A 22,478-nucleotide genomic window follows, 5' to 3' on the forward strand; every position below is an offset into this window, starting at 1 on the left:
CTGAATATACTTTACTATCTGATCTATGAACTTGTAAAAAGCACAAATCTCTCTCCCTCCCTACACTGTTAGCAAATGTCTCATTGCACTGTCTGACAAACTGCAAAGAAACAATTCTCTCCCTGCCTCAAACACGTTCCTCTCCCTGTCTCCTCGCCCGCACAATCTCACTACACACTACACGCTGTGGCTGCGTGAGCAGCCTTTATGTAGTGTGGGGCATGTACTTAGCCCCTGAGCCATGAATAGCTAAAGGCAGCTTGCCTTTTGTCCAATCATGGCAGAGATAAATTAATTGGCCAAAGCATGAGGTCAGGGTGCATGCTTTGGCCAATCACATAACGTGCTGCACGCGCCACGTGCGCGCAGTGCATTATGGGATCTCGAATTTCCCGCGAAGAAGAACATTTGTTTGTCATTCGACGAATGATCGAACGACCGATTTTCAAGTCCAACTTAGCTTCGACTCGAACTCGAAGCTCATCCCTACTCTTGGGTTAATGTAGCCAAAATGATAAGGGGGGATGGACTCCGGGCAAAAACCATGGACCAGAAGGTTCAGGGTTTTTTTTAGTTAAAACAAACCTTTTCTTTCCTTCCCCTTACCATACTTCCCTTCTATAATATGGCAATACTCCAAGATTTTCTCCCCTCCCTTCTTCCGTCTCCTTCCTCCTCTCCTTTTTTTCCTCTTTAATCCACATGACACTATATGCTATTACTGCGTCGGGACTTTTTTCTCGCCCCTCCCCCTTTTGTGTGGTATAATAATATTATCTTGAGTATATTATTGTTCATGCCTAACCAAATGACAGTAACTCAGTGCATTTAGACATCTAGATCTGGTAAAGACGGGCTGGTCTGAGTATTTAAAAAAATGCTGATCCACTGAGATTTTAACATCCAGTGATCAGTAGTTGTGTGCATGAAAATGCCTTGTTGATGTCAGAGGAAAATGGGCAGACTGGTTTGAGATGATAGAAAGGCAACAGTAACCTAAATAACCATTCATTACAACCAAGGTATGCAGAATACCATCTCTGAATGCACAGCATATCGAACCTTGAAGCAGATGGGTTACAGCAGTAGAAGACCACACCAGATGCCACTCTTGTCAGCTTAACTGAGGCTACAATTCGCACATGCTCAACAAAATTGGACAATAGAAGACTGGAAAAATGTTGCCTGGTCTGATGAGTCTCAATTTCATCTGCGACATTCAGATGGAAGGGTCAGAATAAACAACAAAAATACATGGATCCATCCTGCCTTGCATCAACGGTTGAGGCTGGTGGTGGTGGTGTAATGGTGTGGGGGATATTTTCTTGGCACACTTTGGGCCCCTTAGTACCAACTGAGCATCGTTTAAACACCACAGCCTACCTGAGTATTGTTGCTGACCATGTCCATCCCTTTATGATTAAAGTGTTCCCATCTTCCGTTGGCTACTTCCACCATGTCCCAAAGCTCAAATCATTTCAAACTTATTTCTTGAACAAGACAATGATTTTGCTGTACTCCAATGGCCTCCACAGTCACCAGCTCTCAACCCAAAAGAGAACATTTGAGATGTGGTGGAACGGGAGATTCAGATCATGGATGTGCAGCCGACAAATCTGCAGCAACTGTGTGATGCTATCATGTCAATATGGACCAAAATCTCTAAGGAATATTTTCAACACCTTGTTAAATATATGCCATGAAGAAGTAAGGCAGTTCTGAATAATAAATAAAATCAACTGTGCTGTACAAATAGTGAATTTGAAATACTATTCTATAACATATATCAATGTAATATATGTAATGTAATATATCAATATACTATATCAATGTAATATAGTGAATATGAATAAAGCTCATCATCTATGTGTCAATATCCAATAAATAGCAATATACATAAAGCCCATTATATATGTATCAATATCCAATAAATATCAATAAAAATAAATCCAAAGCGTTATATAAATCAAATAATAGTGGCATAAATATAAAAATCAAATAACCTATAATCGCTAACACAATAATGAGAAAGTCTGTGCTCAATGAGATACAAGGTGTTTATATATAAATCTGTTCTATACATGACTCAAATCTATACGCTCAATTGCCAAAAATTAACTCCACAGAGTTGCTTCAATCTAATGAATATGAATCAATAGCTTCCTTAGATAGTTGCTTCCTCAAAAGACATCTCTTTATAAATCCTCAGGGGAAAGAAAATGCTACATAGTGCTCACCATACATTTATAATAATTTATAAAATTTTTAATATTTCACTCACATAAAGCTGTGAACCCAAATCACGCACACAGTTGAAAGCAAATGCATACAAGTTTATTACAGAAGCTGTGGCCGCCTCTGCTTTCTAACTCCCAGCACTTCACCCTTCATTTTGTGCCATAGATGACTTCATCATTCTTTTAATTGTGTGCACAATTTGGGTGCACAGTATTATGTGAGTGAAATGAACAAATTTGGGTGGAGTTCATATTTGCTGAAATTGTGATTCTTAGGGGACCATCATTTATTGATTTATTGATAACCATACAGTTGAAGTTTTGGTGAAAAATGCAGCAAAGACACACAGTAAAAATGGCCGACTCACAGCATGCCCAAAATGTCCCATGAACTACTATGCCATGTGTAGGGTAGCCCATTGAAATCAATGTGTGTTATGGGAAAAACTAGCCAAAAAATATGCTCCCACTATGCTAAGTGTGCATGAAAGTGAAATTGGTGTGTTTACACAAGAACAATGAGGCTCCATTCACACCTGTGCATTTCCAAACACATGGCAAACCACACAAAAAAATGCACGCTTTGCCTTGCGCTGCAAACACACCAAATAGCACAGTAAAAAATGCACCGCACTTCGGTTTAAAAAAGTTCTGGAACTTTTTTTGGGCCTCAAAAGCACAATTAGTTAATTTTAGGTGTATAAAGTTGGCCATACACTTTACAATCTGATTGTACAATGTCTGTATGACCTTCTTTAGATTTACCAAAACTAGGCCTTTGTACTATATACTTGATGGTAGATCCACAGCTGTATCCTTTAGCCTGTTTAATATTTAAATGTTGCTGTAAATGTTGCAGGTCATTCTCCTTTCCTGATGATGACCATGTGGTGGAAACACATTGGGCGAAGTCCAGGCCTGTGACGCAATCTTGAATTCTGTATACTGCAATTTTCCCATTTATTTCATGTGAGTGGATTACTGCAATACGTTTTTAAGATTTGCTGCACTATGAGTTTCCCTTCTTTCTGTCTTTACCTCATATGCCATATGAATGGAGCCAAAGCAAACCATAGTAGCTGTTGGAGATATTGTGGCTGGGTCACCACGAGGCGCATTTGATCTCTATACGGTATGTTGCGGTCTTTCCATCTGTCTGGAGCTATATCAAACCTGAATCTGCAAAGTGAATCTGATCTCTGTTTACTGAGATCTCTTCATCTGGCAAGGAGTGTATGAGCACTGGTGTCATTCACTTGGAGAGCACTTATCATTCAGATTAATTCACAGTTCCATGTCATCAACTTTAGGACTTTTTGTGCTCTAGTTCATATATATGGACCTTTTATTGATCTTTGATTGTTTTTATTCCTATTTTTTCATATTTTTGCACTAACCCTATTAATACTAGATTATTGTTGTACCTATGTTAGTATGAATAGTAGTCTAAAGTGTCAGCTCACCTATTTAGTGAGCAATATTGCTTCCATTTAGTGATGTGTTCAGCTAACTGAATAACTAATTAACTGAATAAATGAATGTTGTTCTTTCTAATAGTTACAGAAACTAAAAGCCAGATACTCTTTGTTCTCCCCTATGTTAAATCCTGCATTTAAACAGCTGTTACTTTTAGGTAAGCTATGAATCAAAGTGCATACTACAGAAAAAACTTTGGGGAAGGGACACAACTGATCATTTCAAGTAAGTTTTATCATTTTCATTTTTTCATTTATATTTTTCAATTATTTTTTTCAAATTTGAAATTGTGGGTAGAATTCAAATTTGTTTTAAACCCTTTCATAAAGAAAAGCAGATTTCTGTGGTATTTAATATTTTATACTTTTACAGTTTAGAATGATTCTTATTTATGTATTATAATATATTATATTATATTACTGTATTACATAATGTCTGTTAACAATGTCATCTATTTTAAATTATTAAATACATTTTCATTTTTGATTATTCACAAAAAACCCTGAAAACAACATTTTACTTTTTTTATGTATATGTGTGTATATATACAGTATATATATATATATATATATATATATATATATATATATATATATATATATATATATATATATATATATATACAATTAAATCTGACCCTATACAAACTGCAACATTTTATTTCACTCCCTTTACATGTCAGTAAATGCAGTGCTCATATAAATTAGAAATACAAGTATTAAACAGACACAATACAATGAAAAACACACATGACTGAGCGTATAATTAAGTTGTTGTTTTGTTTTTTTTTTAAATTATGATACTGCAACTAAGACTTACACTTTTTACATTTATTGATAAAAAATCTTTGTGTATCACTAAACCCAATAGTCTTCAAAGAGTAATTTTTATAATGAAAACCCACAGACTGCTACATAGTTAGGTAGCTGGGTGCCATTAAATCAGCCAATACAAGAATGGCAACCATTCCGATTTATAACTAGGTTTTGTAGTAAAGTGCACATGGAAGGGCATTGAACAGCACAAGCACACCAAATATTTTTCACACTTACCAATTATCCTGCAAATAAAACAACATGGCACTGTCTGACAATTCAGATTGAAAACCGAGATTTTCATTTCACACAACTGCAAATCTATGTGGAAGTCACACCGTCGCACCAAGGCTTCTCTATAAAGTGTGGTCCTAACTCTTTTATTGCCACTAACATTGGACAGTATATTTACATTGTGATATATTTACCTGTACTCTGGACTTCACCTTTAGTCTAATATAACTGTAATTTTCATAGTTAATGGTCTAATCTTGAGAGCTAGAGTATGCTATGAGGGCTGGCACTAGCTTTTATTTTGTACCTTGTGATGAAAGGATGACTATTACATACTCTTTTTAAAAACTGTTACTATGCTACAGTTCTGGAAAGAAACAGATATAATAGTTATATATATATATATATATATATATATATATATATATATATATATATATATACACACACACACACACTATATTGTCAAAAGTATTGGGACGCCTGTCTCTACACGTACATGATTTTTATTGGCATCCCAGTCTTAGTCCGTAGGGTTCAATATTGAGTTGGCCCACCTTTTGCAGCTATAACAGCTTTCATTCTTCTGGAAAGGCTGTACACAAGATTTAGGAGTGTATCTATGGTAATGTTTGACCATTCTTCCAGAACAAAAAACCCTAGAAACTAAATAAGGACTTTAACCACTTAAGCCCCGGAAGATTTTACCCTCTTCCTGACCAGGGCTTATTTTGCGATTCGGCACTGCGTGACTTTAACGGACAATTGCACGGTCGTGCAACGCTGTACCCAAATGAAATTGATGTCCTTTTTTTCCCACAAACAAAGCTTTCTTTTGGTGGTATTTGATCACCTGTGTGATTTTTTGATCATGCGCTATAAACAAAAAAAGAGCGTCAATTTTGCAAAAATAACAATATTTTTCACATTTTTTTATATGAAATTCCCCCCCAAAAAAATGTAAAAATCTAAATTTTTTAACATTTTCGGCCAATTTGTTTTATGCTAAATATGTTTGGTAAAAAAATTTTGATCAATTTGGTTGGTCGCAGGCTGGTAAGTAAGTTGAGCTTGGAAATTTCTTTGTTTTTTTTTTTTTTTTATATGCGCTGCCTTTCCAGTGTTCCTTGCTGCAGTGACCAGTTATAGGTGGGGGCAGTAACCACTTGTTTGTATTATGAATTATATTGGCCAGGCAACGGACAGACACCTTTGCTGCCATAGCGCTATGGGTGGGTTGTTCAGTGTGCCCCTGCACCTTTAGGTAGGGGTGGGCTCCCTCCAGGTTTATCTGCCCTACACCTGTCCATTTAACCTGCTTCAATTGTTGGGGACACACAGAAATTAGAGTTTAGGTCAACAGAAAATGGGGTGCCTTCCTGGGGCTCTGTGGTTACGCACATATTTGCAAATGCGTACAACTAAACCCCTGTTTTTTTATATACGTACTGTTGGACAGGTCGATATGGTTGGTCCCAGGCTGGTCAGTAAGTTGAGCATGGAAATGTATTTATTTTTTTTTTTTTTATACAGCCAAGCTCTGTCAAACATGTATAAAAAGGCATACAGAATTAAACACAATAGTAATACAACCAATTGTTGCAAATTTCCAAAATGGCCAGGTCAGTTCATCTGGCATATGTCCAATATGTCGCCATAGGGCCAAGATTCAAGCCTCATATTGTTAGATGTAAACATCTTGCTCATCTTGCTGATCATGCTGGTGTCTGCCAGCGTCAAAGAGTATATCCAGATGGCCTATGTTTGGTAACAGCTGGGGGGGGGGGCAGCCATATCCCCTGCCAAGCCTGTTGTGGAGGTTTCCAAATTGCATTTGTGAGGTCAGACACTGATGTTGGACGAGAAGGCCTGGCTCGTTGTCTGCGCTCTTATTCATCCCAAAGGTGTTTGAGATGAATTCAGTTGAGGTCAGGAGGACTCTATGCAGGCCAGTTAAGTTCCTCCACCCCAAACTCACTCATCCATGTCTTTATGGACCTTGCTTTGTGCACTTGTTCAAATCATTTGATGAAGGGGGATTATGGTCTGGGGTTGTTTTTCAGGGGTTGGGCTTGGCCACCAGGCCACCTTCTTTCATTGCTTTGTAGTCCAGTTCTGATATTCATGTGACTATTGTAGAAGCTTTTGGCCGTGTACATGGGTCACTATGGGCTTCACAGCCCCATACACAACAAACTACGATGCTCATTTTTTTCCTGCTTTCACCACATCAACTTCATGGACAACATGTTCACTTGCTGCCTAATATATCCCATTCATTTTTTAGATGCCATTGTAATGAGATTGACGCTAGCGTCAAAAAAAAAAATGCCCAGGTGTGTTTTTGCTGGCATTTTTTGGGGGTTTTTGGAGGCAGGCAAAACATCAGAACTTGTGCACAGTACCACTATCACAAGTTCAGATGTTTTTCCTGACTGCAAAGATCCCAAAAAAATGTCTTCTATTAAACCGGCAAGGTGTTACAGCAGAGAAGCCATATTGGTGAAAAATCACATCTGAAAGTTTTCTAATACAAACAATCTTTTTTTTTATGGTTCTGGACATGCTACAGAGCTGAAACTTCACATGTACACCTTTTAGACCCCCCAGATCTGAAATCCAAAGTAAAAATCAAAAAATCTTTTTTTTTTTAAATTTTTCAATAATTGGCTTTTTTATCAAAAATGACCATTTTTAAGAACTTTTTTGTGTGATTTTGTGTCTGGGGGTCTAAAAGGTGTACCTGTGAAGTTTCAGCTCTGTAGCATGTCCAGAACCAGAAAAAAAAAGATTGTTTGTATTAGAAAACTTTCTGACAGGGGGTTAGCTTCGCTCCTGTAACACCTTGCCGGTTTAATAGAAGGCATTTTTTTGGGATCTTTGCAGTCAGGAAAAACATCTGAACTTGTGTATAGTGGCACTGTGCACAAGTTCTGATGTTTTGCCTGCCTCCAAAAACCCCCAAAAAATGCCAGCAAAAACACACCTGGGCATTTTTTTTTTGACGCTAGCGTTTTTTTGGCATTTTTTTGGGTTCTTTTGAGGCAGGCAAAACATCTGAACTTGTGTATAGTGGTACTGTGCACAAGTTCAGATGTTTTGCCTGCCTCCAAAACCCCCCAAAAAATGCCAGCAAAAACACACCTGGGCATTTTTTTTTTGACGCTAGCGTTTTTTTGGCATTTTTTTGGGTTCTTTTGAGGCAGGCAAAACATCTGAACATGTGTATAGGGGGTATATATAGACATATATGTCTGAATATATACCCCTAGACATATATAGGTGTGATAGTAGCAGAAATATATTACTGTAAATGATTTCATTAGCGCAAGCATTTATTTCTGCTACTATCAAACCTATATATGTCTAGGGGTATATATTCAGACATATATGTCTATATATACCCCCTATACACATGTTCAGATGTCATGTCTGACATCAAACATGTCCTCAAAAAAGCACTGGCAGTGGCAGCCCCTGCAGCATAAAAAATGCTTGGCTGGTGAGAAGCTATATGGGTGTGATGAAGCTATTCAGAGAAAAGATCATTTCTCTATAGCGGTCACCCTGCTATGGAAGGGTTTTGTCACCCTGCCATAGCAGTCACTGCCAGTTAACCCTACACTACACTACGGTCCCCTGACACTTAACACTTTCCCTACAGAAACTAAATTTTTGAAGCTAACTAAAGTGTAAAGGAGCACTCTAACTACACTAGATATCCCTTTCCTCACACTAAAAATAGCTAAATGACACTTTTAAAGTAAAATTCACAGAACTGCTTCCACTCTCTTCCATGTCCAGTATAACAATGCTAGGAATATGGCGGGGGTGATCTTATATATTGGGGGGCGTATTCACTAATGATTGGTCTAGGGACCCCCTAGTCACTCCAATCACATTCCTAGCATTCTCCTGCCCCCTCAATTGGCTTTTGCTAATGGTTCTGGTCCAATCACGGGCTTTTAAAGCCCATTTCCTGAAGCATTGCATTTTGGGCGGTTCTGGTTGCCGAATTCCGAACTTTTTGGGCAAAAAGTTCTAAATTCGGCCGAACCTCGAACACCCAATGTTCGGGCCGAACCGATGGTGGACCCGAACCGTTCGATCATCCCTAACTGTGATATCACATCCCTTTCAATGTAAACATAATGCATAATCATAGCTCCCAACTGTCCCTGATTTCGAGGGACTGTCCCTCATTTAGAACAACGTCCCTCTGTCCCTCTTTCCTCCTCATTTGTCCCTCATTGTGGTCTGATCTATATAGTTGTATATAAAATGCACTTTTTATCTATCAAAAAGTGTTTCCCAGTGCAAAACCTTTCATCCAATTTCTAAATTTCTACATTTGTAAATTTCAAAATCAGTATAAAGGAATAGTAGTGTTAAAAAAAAATAAAAAATAAAAACAAAAAAGCACTTGTAGGTTTAACTATACCATTTTTTGTATAATTCTCCGGTAAGGGGGCGTGGCAGGGGGGGTGTCCTATGCCTACATACTTTTGTTCCTAGGTGTCCCTTGTTCCTATCTCAAAAAGTTGGGAGGTGTGCATAATAAGAGTTGCTGGGTAGCAAGACTGGAAGCTCAGGAGATGATCATTTCCCCTCCTGGGCTTAGCATTGGGTCTCAACTGTCAGTGAAACCTGGCAGTTCCATTGTAAAGCCCCTTTCACACAGGCGGTGCGCCCGACGCATTCCGTTTTGCTCAGCGGGGATCGATCCACCGATCCCTGCTGAGCAGGCGGATGATAGCTCCATCTCCGCTTACTTTGCAAGGACAGAGCTGTCAGAGCCCAGCTCTCCTCTATGGGAGATTGGATGAAAACGGGCCGCCTGTCCGTTTTCATCCTATCCGATCCTCCAGATGGTTGGAAAATAGGATTTACATCTGTCCGTATTTCATGGACAGGATCGGATAGCAGTGGGTGTCAGCGGAGATGTCTCTGCTGACATCCGCTGCTCCGTAGGGCATGGAGCACCCGATCAGGTCCACCTGAAAAACTGACAGACGGACCTGATCGGAAAGCCTGTGTGAAAGGGGTCTAAAGCTGCAGGGTCCTGCAGGAGCTACTGAAACCAGCTGCTGTTTTAAATGGCTCTGATTAAAGTCCACTTTAACCACTTGACCACCGGAAGTTTTTGTCTCCTTCATGACTGGGGCATGTGTTGCTATTCAGCACTGCACTATTATAACTGGCAATTGCTTGGTAATGCAACACTGTACAATAATTCAACTATTATTTTTTTTTTTTTTTCAAACAAATAAGACTTTGTTTTGGTGGTATTTGATCACCACTGGGTTTTTTTTAATTTTTTATTATATAAATGAAAAACTATTGAAAATTTTAAACAAAAAAACCCCCATGTTTTCTATTTTCTATTATAAAACACATCCAATAAAATCAAATTTCTTCTTTAATAGAAGACATTATTAAAGTGTTTCAGAGCAGATTGATGCATATGGAGAGATCCTATTTACTTTAAAAATCCCCTCTACTGTTTATAAATAAGAAGTTGTGGGAAAATTTTTATTTTTAAAAAAACTGCTATTACTTAAATGGGATTGACTAAAGAGACGCCACAAAAAAAAAACTGATGGTCCTCATCCTTTTACACTTTATCCAAAAATAATATTGGTTCTACTTTGGATAATACATTGCATTTATTTATTTCTGACTTATTGACTTTTCTAGATCAACCAGTGAAAGAACCAGAAGTAGACATCTTGAAATCTAGAATTGAAGATGTGATTAGACAGGGATTTGCAATTTATATGTGTAGCCTGCAGAATTTCTTCCCTGGTGTGATCAGAGTGGTCTGGAATGAAGGTGACAGCGGGAAAGATATGGAGTCAGAACAAGATGTAATTGAACACAACATAGAAAGCAACACATACTCACTGAACAGCTGGATTAAAGTGACGAACTCTGACCTGGGAAAGACATTTACATGCAAATACAAACATGAAAAAAATGGAGAACGCTGGATAGTGAACTTTGTATCAGGACATGAGTACCTTCAAGGTACGTACATCTGCTTTTTATAAATGAGCATCCCCAAAGTGCAAGATAATAGTTGGTTTTATAATATAGTAACACTGGATTTAGAGGATACATGAACCGAGAGAAATATGTCAGTTGTCAAAGTGGATCTTCTTTTAAAATCCTAGTCCCCTGTCTGTCTTTGACCTAAATAATTTGAGTTGCTGATCTGGAAAAAGCATGTAAGTGAGGTATTGGCATGACAGTTAGGAAACTTACCTTTTAAAGAGAGGTCGGCAAAGGTAGTTTACATAGGCTAACCTCTCCTTCCAAAAACAATGGCTCTTGGCTGGAGAAACTTCATTAGAAATAACATTTATATTTTCATGCAATATGGATAAATTAGCGTGTAAGGGCTAATTGATTTAGGTAAACTTAAAGTGATTGTATGGAAAAATTTGTATTTAAAAAAAAAAAATGCTAACACCAGGCTCTATTGTAGGGAATGCGTGCTAACACTAAACATACTGTGTTTTCAGCTGCTAGCTTAAAGATCATCTTAAATCTTATCCTTAATGTGGCACTAAAGGCTTGTGTTTAACTTTATAAAAATAATAAACATGTCATACTTACCTGCTCTGTGCAGTAGTTTTACACAGAGCAGCTCAGATCCTTTTCTTCTTGGGTCCCCCACTGGTGCTCTGGGCCCCTCTCCCTTGCCGAGTGCCCCCATAGCAAGCCGCTTGCTCTGGGGGCATTCGTGCGTGCTTGCTCCCAAGCTCACTCTCTGCATCCATAAGACACAGTGAAGAAATGTCATCAACACACCAAGGATTCCTTAAAAGTGTCCAAAGTTTTATTCCGTGGTCACATGATAAATATTTAGCAACGTTTCAGAGCCACCCAGGGCCCCTTCAACGTCGCTTGCCTGATGAAGGGGCCCTGCGTGGCTTCAAAACGTAGCTCCAAAACGTAGCTATATATTTATCATGTGACCACAGAATAAAGCTTTTGGCCCTTTCAAGGAATCCTTGGTATGCTGATGACATTTCTTCACTTTGAGTATCCATGGTCTCCAACCTATGGCCATTAGAGCACCCAGCATGACTAAACAGCCGGTTATCTTCAATGTGTGTGAGGGGAATATTGCATTTTCATATGATGCAGAGGGCACAGCTTAGCCCCACTCCCGCCTCACTGGCTGTGATGGACAGCAGCGGGAGACAATGGCTCCTGCTGCTTCATCTCAGCCAATCAAGAGGGAGAGACCCAGGAGAGCCTCATGCACATTGCTGGATCTAGATCGGGCTTAGGTAAGTATTAGGAGGGGGGGGCTGAGGGGGGAGCTGTACACTGAACATTTTTTACCTTCATGAATAGAATGCATGAAGGTAAAAAAAACCTTCAGCCTTTACAACCACTTTTAATGAAAAACCTAAAATCCAAAAAGTGGGAGACTTTATAATCAATGCAGATTTTTTGTTCAAGTGAACAAAGCACAGGTTACTGAAGTCAATATTGAATCACCACAGGTATGTAATATTGTATATTGTCAGAACGTGTCACAAAGGAGTGCATATTTTATATCTAGATTCATTTTACTATCCATATATAAAATAAAAAGTAAAAGCAATTTCTGCATTAATCTTGCCCTATGTGTAACAGATTTAGGTATGGATAAATACATTTGTGAGTAAATGGATCATATTGCCATAAATAAAATTGTTTTCGTTTTGAATTTTTTGGATAAATTGGCTTTGCTTTCAATAGAATGTTCAGGGTTAGAACCTATTTTTTAGGGTTTCATTGCTGTGTTCCTGCAGGGGAGATGTTCTCTAATTTCCTACTCTCTTCTTCCTACTTCTCTTCTCCTATAGAGGTCTCCCCCACCCCGCCCCCTTCTTCTTTTTATCCAAGATGTATTAAAATCTGGAGGTCAAATTTAACACTGCCAGCAAGTAATTGTTTACATCCTACTTGTATTGTAACTGTTCTTTGTAGATCAACCTGTGAAGGAACCAGAAGTGACCATCTTTAAGTCTAGCAAGATAGAGGTGGCTCGAAAAGGGTTTGCAATTTATACATGCAGCCTGCAGAATTTTTTCCCTGAGGCAATCATGGTGGTCTGGAATGAAGGTAACAGTGAGCAAGAGGTAAAATCACACCAAGGTGAAACTAAGCACAATACCGACAACACATATTCACTGAGAAGCTCAATAAAAGTGCCAAAATATGACCTGAGAAAGACATTTACATGCAATTACAACCAGAGGACAACCAAGGAAGGCTGGAAGAATATATCTGTATCAGGAATTAAGTACATTCAAGGTATGCATAACTACAATATAGAGATTTTTTTTATGAGAACTCCCAATGTGCAAGATAATTTGCATTAATATATTTTTGCAGTAAGCCAGAGTGAACATCAAAACAATAATTGATGAAATACAGTATACTGTAAGCTTATTTACAAAAAAAGCATAACGATGTATTTCTACAAGTAAGCATATTTATATATGTTATATAGGAAATTAAAATAAAATATAATTTTGCAAACAAATGGGTAAAATCCAGTGCACCGAGCAACCCAATACTGCAGAAAAGATCAAACCCACTTGTAATTTTTCTAGGAATTCAAAAGGTCTCCTAAAAGAACAAACCACCTTGAGTATGTCCAGTCATAAAGGCCAACTTTGTTTTTTTTTTTAATGTCCCCCTGGGTCCCCTGAAAAAATAAGCACCTATAGCTGCAATACACAACTGCAATATGTAGTTCTTTCAAGCAGAACCTCCTCTTTGTCACAAGTTTTACTCGACCCAAAAGACTAAGAAAAACTGGGAGTGCAGGACAGGCATCGTGGTCATATATGCTTAGCTTGAAGCCACAGTGCATTGATGGCACTTCAACTCCAATTTCTTTATCATCACAGTATTGTGTTACCCACCAGAACATAACAGAAAAATTTAACTAAAATATAAAGCATAAAGTACTGCTTGGGAAGTAGTGCTCAAGGATGCCTCTGAGGGGGGGAGAGCTCCACAAAGTCACTAAGATTAAATCCCACATCCTTGCTGGTCCTCTAGCTATTGTTGTATGTATGTAGAGTCCATATCCTAGTAGGTTTTTATTGGAGGACAACATATTTTTTTATTTTTATAGGTTTAAAAAGAAGCATATAGCAGAGGATCTGCATAAAACTGCAGATGTCTGAATACTAATAAAAGAGACGGGTCATATTTGGGACATGATGATGACTACCAGGTTGAAGTCACTCATCACTACAATGTAAATGCATAAATCTATTTTTTGTGCTTTGTTTATGTCTATTTGCAATATAAAATTGTTTTACTCTGTTTGAAAATCTAGAAGATATTATAAATAATAATACATATTTTACAGAGATCCAGAGAAGCAATTATACTTGTTATTCTGAAGGTAATACTTTTGATGTTTGATTTTGTACTATTTATAGCATGGTAGACCTATAAAAATGTCTTACAATCTTTGTCTAAGGGCCATACCACACTAGCAGTCCTATTGCTGGTAAAAGAAGTATAGTCAAAGCTTGTTTGGCATTACTTTTCCTATGGATTACAGGAGTGCAGTTTGTTCTGTGCTCCCGTGACCTGTTTTCAGTCACTGTTGGCTCATTTCACTCAGCCGGTCCAGCCTGGGTAAAGATCCTGACTTTACAGTCATGATCCTCCCAGATCCCTAGACCAGCAGCTGGCTCAGCCTCTCTGCTGTGCCGCTGGGAGACTGAGCCAGCTGCTCCTTCCCCTCCCCAGCCCAGCACATCCCTTAGCGCTGGAGGGGCTGAGCAGAGAGGCCATGACTTGCAGTCACCGTTCTCTGCTCAGAGAGAAGGAGGGAACTGAGCAATGAGTGTTTATTCGCTCAGTGCAGAAGCGGTGGGGGACAGATGCAGCATCGGATTGATGCTGTATCCAACTAGGTGAGTATAAGGTTTTTTTCTTTTTTTTTTATATTCTATTTTCTGCTTTTAAAATTCGCCATAGTCAGGATCACTAAAAACTGCATAATAAATATTCACCTACATCCATTTGTCACTCACATGCTGGCCAGCTGAGTGAGGGGTTGCTCCCTTGTGGAAGGGAACACTGCAAAATGTAAGTCACTAGTGAGGGAGCAACATCTCCCTCATCCAGCTAGTTAAGAAGTGACACATGAAAGTATTTCTTCCTACCTGTTTCCTCCTGTATAGCGATCATGTCACTTGAAAGTTCTTGCCTACAATAAGATCACTTAATTAACATCGTCCTTATTTAATTTACCCATTTTTTTGTAAAGGCTAAGAAATATTTTAGTAGAATTATATATTTATTCCACTTAGTTTGTTGCATGATTGATTGATTGATCGATTGGGTTGATACAACTCAGCATGAAGGAGACATACCTTAGTTTTAAAGGACAACTCCAGTTTGGTTCCTAAACTTGTAAACCCGTCTCTGTGATTTTTCATTACTTGGAAGGTTGAGAAACTACTTACTACTAATTTTCATTTTTTTAAAGATTATGAAGTATACGAAAAGTGAAGTGTAAACACAAGTTATTTATTTTATAGACTGAACTTTCTAATTCATCAAACAAATTAATATATATATGTATATATTATGGGATAGAAGTTTATCACCTTATATAACAATATTCATATACTGTAAGCACATGATTCATTCAAAGTCCTGATATACAGCAATAACAAATCTGACAGAGGTTCCAATCCTTTCCCACTCTATACAAGATTAAACTAAACATTTCGGCAGGATTTGGGCTTTAAAGCTCAAGTTAAGGCATGGATAATTTGGCATATTTACATTGCTTCCTGACAACAAATTCAAGAGTCTTTATGGGTCTTTGCACAGCGTCAGAAGCTCAAGGCAGACCGGAGACGTTTATCTTCTCCTTCGTACCAGGTCGGGGAGAGGGTGTGGTTGTTGACCCGTAATCTCAACCTAAGGGTACCCACTCCTAAACCGGCACTCTGTTTTGTTGGGGCTTTTCGCATCCTCCATAAGGTGAACCGGTTGCCTATGCCCTTGATCTTCCGCCTGGCGTGCATATCTCCAATGTTTTTCATGTGTTACTTTTGAAGCCACTGGTTTGCAAACGCTATACTTCTTCACTACCTCATCCTCGTCCCATTCCTGTGGGCAATCATGAGGAGTATGAGGTTAGCAGCATCTTGGATTCTCGTCTGTTCCGAGTTCAGGTTCAATACCTGGTTTACTGGAAAGGTATTTGCCCTGAGGAGTGCTCCTGGGTTCCCCCCACTGATGTTCATGCTCCCGCCCTTCTCCACGCTTTCCATGCTCACATTCCTCAGAAAGCTATTTTTTCTCTCTTGAGGGGAGGGTACTGTCAAGGTCTTACAGTACCTTTCCTTTCTGTTGGCAGCCATCTTGGACGTGTGCAGACTGCTGTCTTTATAAACTGTTTGCATCATCACTTGCCTGCTGCCTGGGCGTCGCTCAGTGATGATGTTGCACACCTCACTATATACAATATCTCACAAAAGTGAGTACACCCCACACATTTATGTAAATATTTTATTATATCCAAAAATGTGACGGGTGTACTCACTTTTGTAAGATACTGTATATCACCTGTTGGCTTGCAGTCCTTTGCCTTTGTGTTTGTGCTCCAAGGTGCATCACTGTTAGCAGTCTTCTGTTCTCCGTGTTCCTCCGTGCATGACCTGGCTTGGCTGGCGACTTTCCTGGATCTCGATTCCACTTCGGCAGACAACCCGGCATCGGCAGACTACCTGCCTCTGGACTCGACCCCAGCTTGGATGACTTCCCGCTTCTAGACTCGATTCTGGCTTGGATTACTACCCGCTCTGGACTTGACCCCAGATTTTTTGATTTCACTCCTCACTCTTGCTGTGCGATTATTGTTGTTGCTTTAATAAACTGCTTAATTTTACTTGCATCTTCGTGTGGTCTGGTTTCCTGGCACCCTGACATCCCCATACAAGATTCAACTAAACATTTTGACAGTATTTGGGCTTTGAAGCTTAAGTTAAGGTATGGATAATTTGGCATATTTACATTGCTTCAGCTTGGACCATTGTAAGTATGCATACTCCATATCTCCAGGATCCCTATGGAAGCTGGAAATCACTAGTAGTAGGCACTACTACAGTTATTGCTACTGTCTTCCAGGTCCTGTGCTAAATAGCTGCCCTGCTGCTTAGAGAACACAGTAGGTAATTTTCTTGGGACATGTGCAATTCAGCATGCATTTTCTGCATTGGACGAGGTGGAGAGGTGGGGCAGTGATATTATGATTTCCACACTGGCCAATCAAAGAATGTTTTGCATTCATGGATAAAAATCTAGCTGTTTTCTGAAAGGCTTCAATGCTGAATGAGTGACCTCCTGTGCTGACTAAGCAACAGGGCAGCTGCTCAGCAAAGGACCCAGAAGACAACAGCAATCCCTGTAGTAGTGGTGCCTACTATGGTGATTTCCAGGTTACACAGGCATGCAACACATGCATAGTACATTGGGCCAAACTGGGACCAATGCAAATTTGCATAAATATTTATACTTAATCTTCAACTTTAACTGAAATCCTGCAGGAAGTATTTAAAAGACCCTTGGTCTACAAGTGGTTACATTCCTGACAACTTCAAAGAGCTGCACAGAGATGAAGTTATAAACTATAGAGGTTTGTTTAGTAGGGTTGTACCCAGGGTGGCTTTACCATAGCATTGCAAGAGCAGCCTGTATAGTGAGTGAATGAAAGTGGAACTATAGCCTTGCAATGAAACAATATTGGCTTTAGGCTTTTGTAGCAGAAGAGACTCTGTGGGGTTGATCTACTAAAGACAAATAGGTTAGTCGCTTTGCAAGGGAATTCTCCCTTAGCTTAGTGAATGGAGTGAAGCTCTACTGACTTCCTTCATCCTATTACTTGCAAGCAAAAAATACTTTTTTTTTTATTATTATTATTATTCCCATTGCATGTAATTGGGCATTATTTGCAAAGTGAATTTTCTCCACATTTACTAAGCTAAGGGAAAAATTGCTTGCCAAATGGTCAGCCTATTTGTCTTTAGTATATGAACCCCAATGTCTCTTCTGCAGTAAATGCTCCTCTTCTGCCTGCTAGCAATTTTTCTCTTAAATATACATTGAGCTGCACATGCACATCTCAGTGTACAATCTTGGCATTCCTTGGTGCTGAGATGAATTTAACTCTGTGTACATTTGTGGGAGTTATGTCAGTCAGGGGTGGCCAATTAAGATGGTCAAAGGTGCCAAACCTAAAGGAAGACCAAGTGAAGATGTAAGCACGGGAGCAAAATACAGTTGACTTTGGTTCCGTTCCATTTTTTGTTCCCCAGAAATCTGAACACAGGCCAATGTAAAAATAACCCATTTAGTAAGTCAACAACTTTATATTATATTATGTTTATATATATTATGTTTATTTTATATTTTTTACATTTTACCCGATTCCCATCCGGCCTATAGCAGAATGACGGCTAGGCAGGGGTGTAATTGTTCTGACTGGACGTCATAAAATGTCCCTCAGAATAAGCCACTTGTGCGCACCCAGAGGCACACAGCACAGTGATCGGTGGTACGGTTTGTCCCTTGGCTATGTCAGCCTATGACGTAGACTCTTTACCATGAGATCAGCTGTATCCAATCACAGCAGAACACAGTGTAAATAGGAAGTGCCGTTATTGGCTTTTCTCTACTCACGCTGACAGGAGATTAGTTATAAGCAGCTTTCCTCATGGGGGGACCTGCATTGATAATCAGTGCAATGATTATCAGTGCAGCCCCATCTGCGATTACTGCAAGTGCCCACCAGTGATGCCAGTCAGTGCCAATCAGTGCTGCCTGTCAGTGCTAATCAATGCTGCATGTCAGTGCCCATCAGTGTCTTCTCATCAGTGCCACCCATCAGTGCCCATAATTGCTGCCTATCAGGGCCCATCATTGCTGCATATCAGTGTCCATCAGTGCTGCATATCAGTGTCACCCATTAGTGCTCATCAGTACCGTCTATCAGTACCCATCAGTGTTCATAAATGCTGCACGTCAGTGCCGCCTATCAGTGCCATCTGTTAGTGCCGCCCATCAGTGCTGCCTCATCAATGTCCATCAGTACTGCCCCATCAGTGCCCATCAGTGCTGCATATCAGTACCCATCAGTGCTGCATATCAGTATCCATCAGTGCTGCATATCAGTGTCCATCAGTGCTGCATATCAGTGCCACCTATTAGTGCCCATCAGTACTGCCCATCAGTTCTGCCTATCAGTGCCTGTCAGTACAGCCTCATCAACGCACATCCATGAAGCGGAAAAAACATCTTTTTTACAAAATGTTATAACAGAAACTAAGAAAAAATGTATTTTTCAAAATTTTTGTTCTTTTTGTTTAGCAAAAACAAAAAAAATACAGTGGTGATGAAATACCACCTAAAGAAAGTTCTGTCTGTCTCAAAAAAATTATAAAAAATGTGTTTGGGTACAGTATTTTTTCATTCAAAATGGGACACAGGGAAAAGTGCCTGGTATTGAAGTGGTTAATGTACAATGTAATAACAATTGGGAATGATTTACTAAAGGAATATAGATTGTTAATTTAGCAATGTGCATGTTTACTGAAGATTTTTTTATTTTAATTTTTCTTGCCATATGATTTGATTTTTAAAATAAACATGGGTTCATCCTATTTACTGTCGTTCAATGTAAGCATACACAAAGAGAATATTAAAAAACGTGCTAGAAAAAAAAGCAGCCTCTACTCCTTCAGCAAATCAACCCCACTCCTTCCACATACTGCTCTCTTACATTACTGACAGTAGCATCAAGCCACATAGTAGTATAGAAATTGCAGCTCCAAACAGCAATGTGGAGGACAGACTTTTTTTATGCCATAATTTAGCAAATGATTACAATGTTTAGCAACAACTGTTTTTTAGTGCTGTAGGCATTTAGCAGCATAAAGTTATAAGACAGAACTAATATCTGCAGTATTGCACTCTGCTTATCTCCCCTAATATTGCACAGATTTGCTCTACCTAGTTGTCACCATTAGGACCATAGCAGGTAGGTGATTCTGCCATTACAGGCAGTCCCTGAGTTACAAACAGTAATCTACAGCTTGTTCTTAAGTTGAATTTGTATGTAAGTTGGAACAGGTAAATTTTTTAAGTGTAACTCCAAACTATAAAATAATTTTTAGGTTTTTTGCATAGCGTAGGGAGGGGTTAACACCCCTTAATGTTTATTTTGCTGTCTGTGCCCCTGTTCAGAAGACTTCACCTCACTTTCTGTACCTGTGACAGTTGGATTGTTTGAAAAATTTGGGTTGTTGTGGAAACAAGGATTGGTGATAAAGCTTCAGAGACACCTTTTTCCCATGGCAACTGTTACGGGAGTACATTTCCCTTCCTAGTGGTAGATTTCTTCTCACTTCCTGTTGTCTCCCTCCATTTGTAAATAGTAGTAGTAGTTTCAGTTTTGAGTAATGGAAGTTATGATCACTGCTAGTGAGGGAGCAATGATTTAACAACATGTTGCTGGGTTAGGTAGCAAGGAGGTAACTCCATAGCATAAGTTGAATTATAATGATTCTGTTGCTAGGTAAACTGCTGGGGAAAGAATCACCCACCTAACATGGTCACATCACATAAAACCTCAGAAGGCACATTTAATGTTTTAATAGCTTTTTTATTTTTTCTTCCAGGTACCCCACATTTAAATCACATGACATATCGAGCAGCACAAATTGCCTATGCTGTTCTACTCCTGAAGAGCGTTATGTATTGTCCACTTCTGATTTTCCTTAAGACCAAAATCAAACCATGACTTTTCAAAAAGTAAAGGTCAACTACTCAACTGCAGAAGACTTTTATTATTTTATTATCTAAAGTACTAACATGCCTTTAGAATGTACTTTTCTGAAATTACATAGTAACAAACCTGTTAAATTTAAATAAGATAAAGACAATAAAAAAGCTTTTAAACATATTTCTATTATATACGCAATATAAACTGTATAAATTATAATAAAAAATATAGATGCTACTCAAGATTTTTAGGCCTAGCTAAGTCATTAAAATATTATATAATACAATAAATTTTAGAAAAAAATAGAAAAAATAGAAAAATGCTTGCGAAATCATGAGATCATCTACAGAGCTGGAAGAATGGCAACTCTTAATAACATTGTGTCCTTTAAAATACCATTGACCCTTTTACATTAAATGAATACAGTTGGAAAAAATAATACATCGAAAAGGACTTAGCATTAGTGTTAACAATTTGTTAAGCAGCAGTACTCATTGTCAAACAGTGACAGCAGAAAAAAATATTTAAATAAATAAAACAACGGAAAAAAAATAGACGGTAATTATTAGTTTGAGCAGCTGATTATAAAATGGATTGCTTTTTTTTAAGTGGGTTATGATAAACATCTATGCTGGTGACCTCTAGCTCCTTTAGGTAACTAAATGAGGGAAGGACATAAATAACTGGCTTGTTTAGTTAGATTAAAAGGAAACTTTGAGTTGAGTATGTATAAAAATACTCAAGATCAACATAAAGCTTTAGTAAATCAAGTGTTTTCCCATACAGCAAATAATAATGTAACATCAGTTTTGCATAGAAGCAAAAAATGTTTACCATCAAAATAGGAAGGGGTTCCTTACAGCAAGAGCAGTTAAACTGTAGAATGTAGTGCCTCACTTAGTAATAGCAAAACAGTAAACTGGAAAATGTTTAGACCAGGGGATATCCAACCTTTTGACTGTCCAGGGCCACATTTGAAGAAGAGGAGCACTTGTCTTGGTCCACACATAAAATACACTAAAAACAAGGATAATTTATAAGCAGAAAATATCAGGCAGATCACAAGTTAACAATTACAGATATACAGTACAGTGCATCTAGAAAGTATTCACAGTGCTTCATTTTTTTCACATTTTGATATGTTGCAGCCTTATTCCAAAATAAATTAAATTCATTATTTTCCTCCAAATTCTACTAAAAAATACCCCATAATGACAATGTGAAAAAGTTTATTTGAAATCTTTGCAAATGTATTAAAAATAAAAAAACAAAAAATAAAAATCACATGTACATAAGTATTCACAGCCTTTGCTCAATACTTTGTTGAAGCACCTTTGGCCAATTACAGCCTCAAGTCTTTTTGAGTGTGATGCTACAAGCTTGGCACACCTAAATTTTGGCAGTTTCTTCCATTTTTCTTTGCAGGACCTCTCAAGCTCCATCAGGTTGGATGGGAAGCATTGGTGCACAGCCATTTTCAGATCTCTCCAGAGATTTTCAATTGGGTTCAAGTCTGGGCTCTGGCTGGGCCTCCCAAGGACATTGACAGAGTTGTCCTGTAGCCACTCCTTTGTTATCTTGGCTGTGCGCTTAGGGTCATTGTGTTGTTGGAAGATGAACTTTCGTCCCAGTTTGAGGTCCAGAGCGCTCTGGAAAAGGTTTTCATCAAGGATGTATCTCGGCATTGCTGCATTCATCTTTTCCTCAATCCTGACTATTCCCCCAATTCCTGCCACTGAAAAACATCCCCACAGCATGATGGTGCCACCACCATGCTTTACTGTAGGGATGGTTTTGGCTAGGTGATGAGCGGTGCCTGGTTTCCTCCAGACATGACGCTTGCCATTCAGGCCAAAGAGTTCAATCTTTGTTTCATCATACCAGACAATTTTG

At 38.6% G+C, this 22,478-nt stretch overlaps 1 gene segment (V, D, J or C); it reads left to right on the top strand.

The window, feature by feature from the left end:
• The window catches only part of LOC309555507 (Ig heavy chain C region, secreted form-like), a 119,559-nt gene extending 98,891 nt beyond the window's left edge, over positions 1-20,668 (top strand). The window contains exons 5-6 of the C gene segment in view: positions 12,749-13,075; positions 20,482-20,668.
• Positions 20,669-22,478: the final 1,810 nt, after the last annotated feature.

Source organism: Pelophylax lessonae (genome assembly GCF_965119305.1).
Source record: "Pelophylax lessonae genome assembly, chromosome: 5".
NCBI lineage: Eukaryota > Metazoa > Chordata > Amphibia > Anura > Ranidae > Pelophylax > Pelophylax lessonae.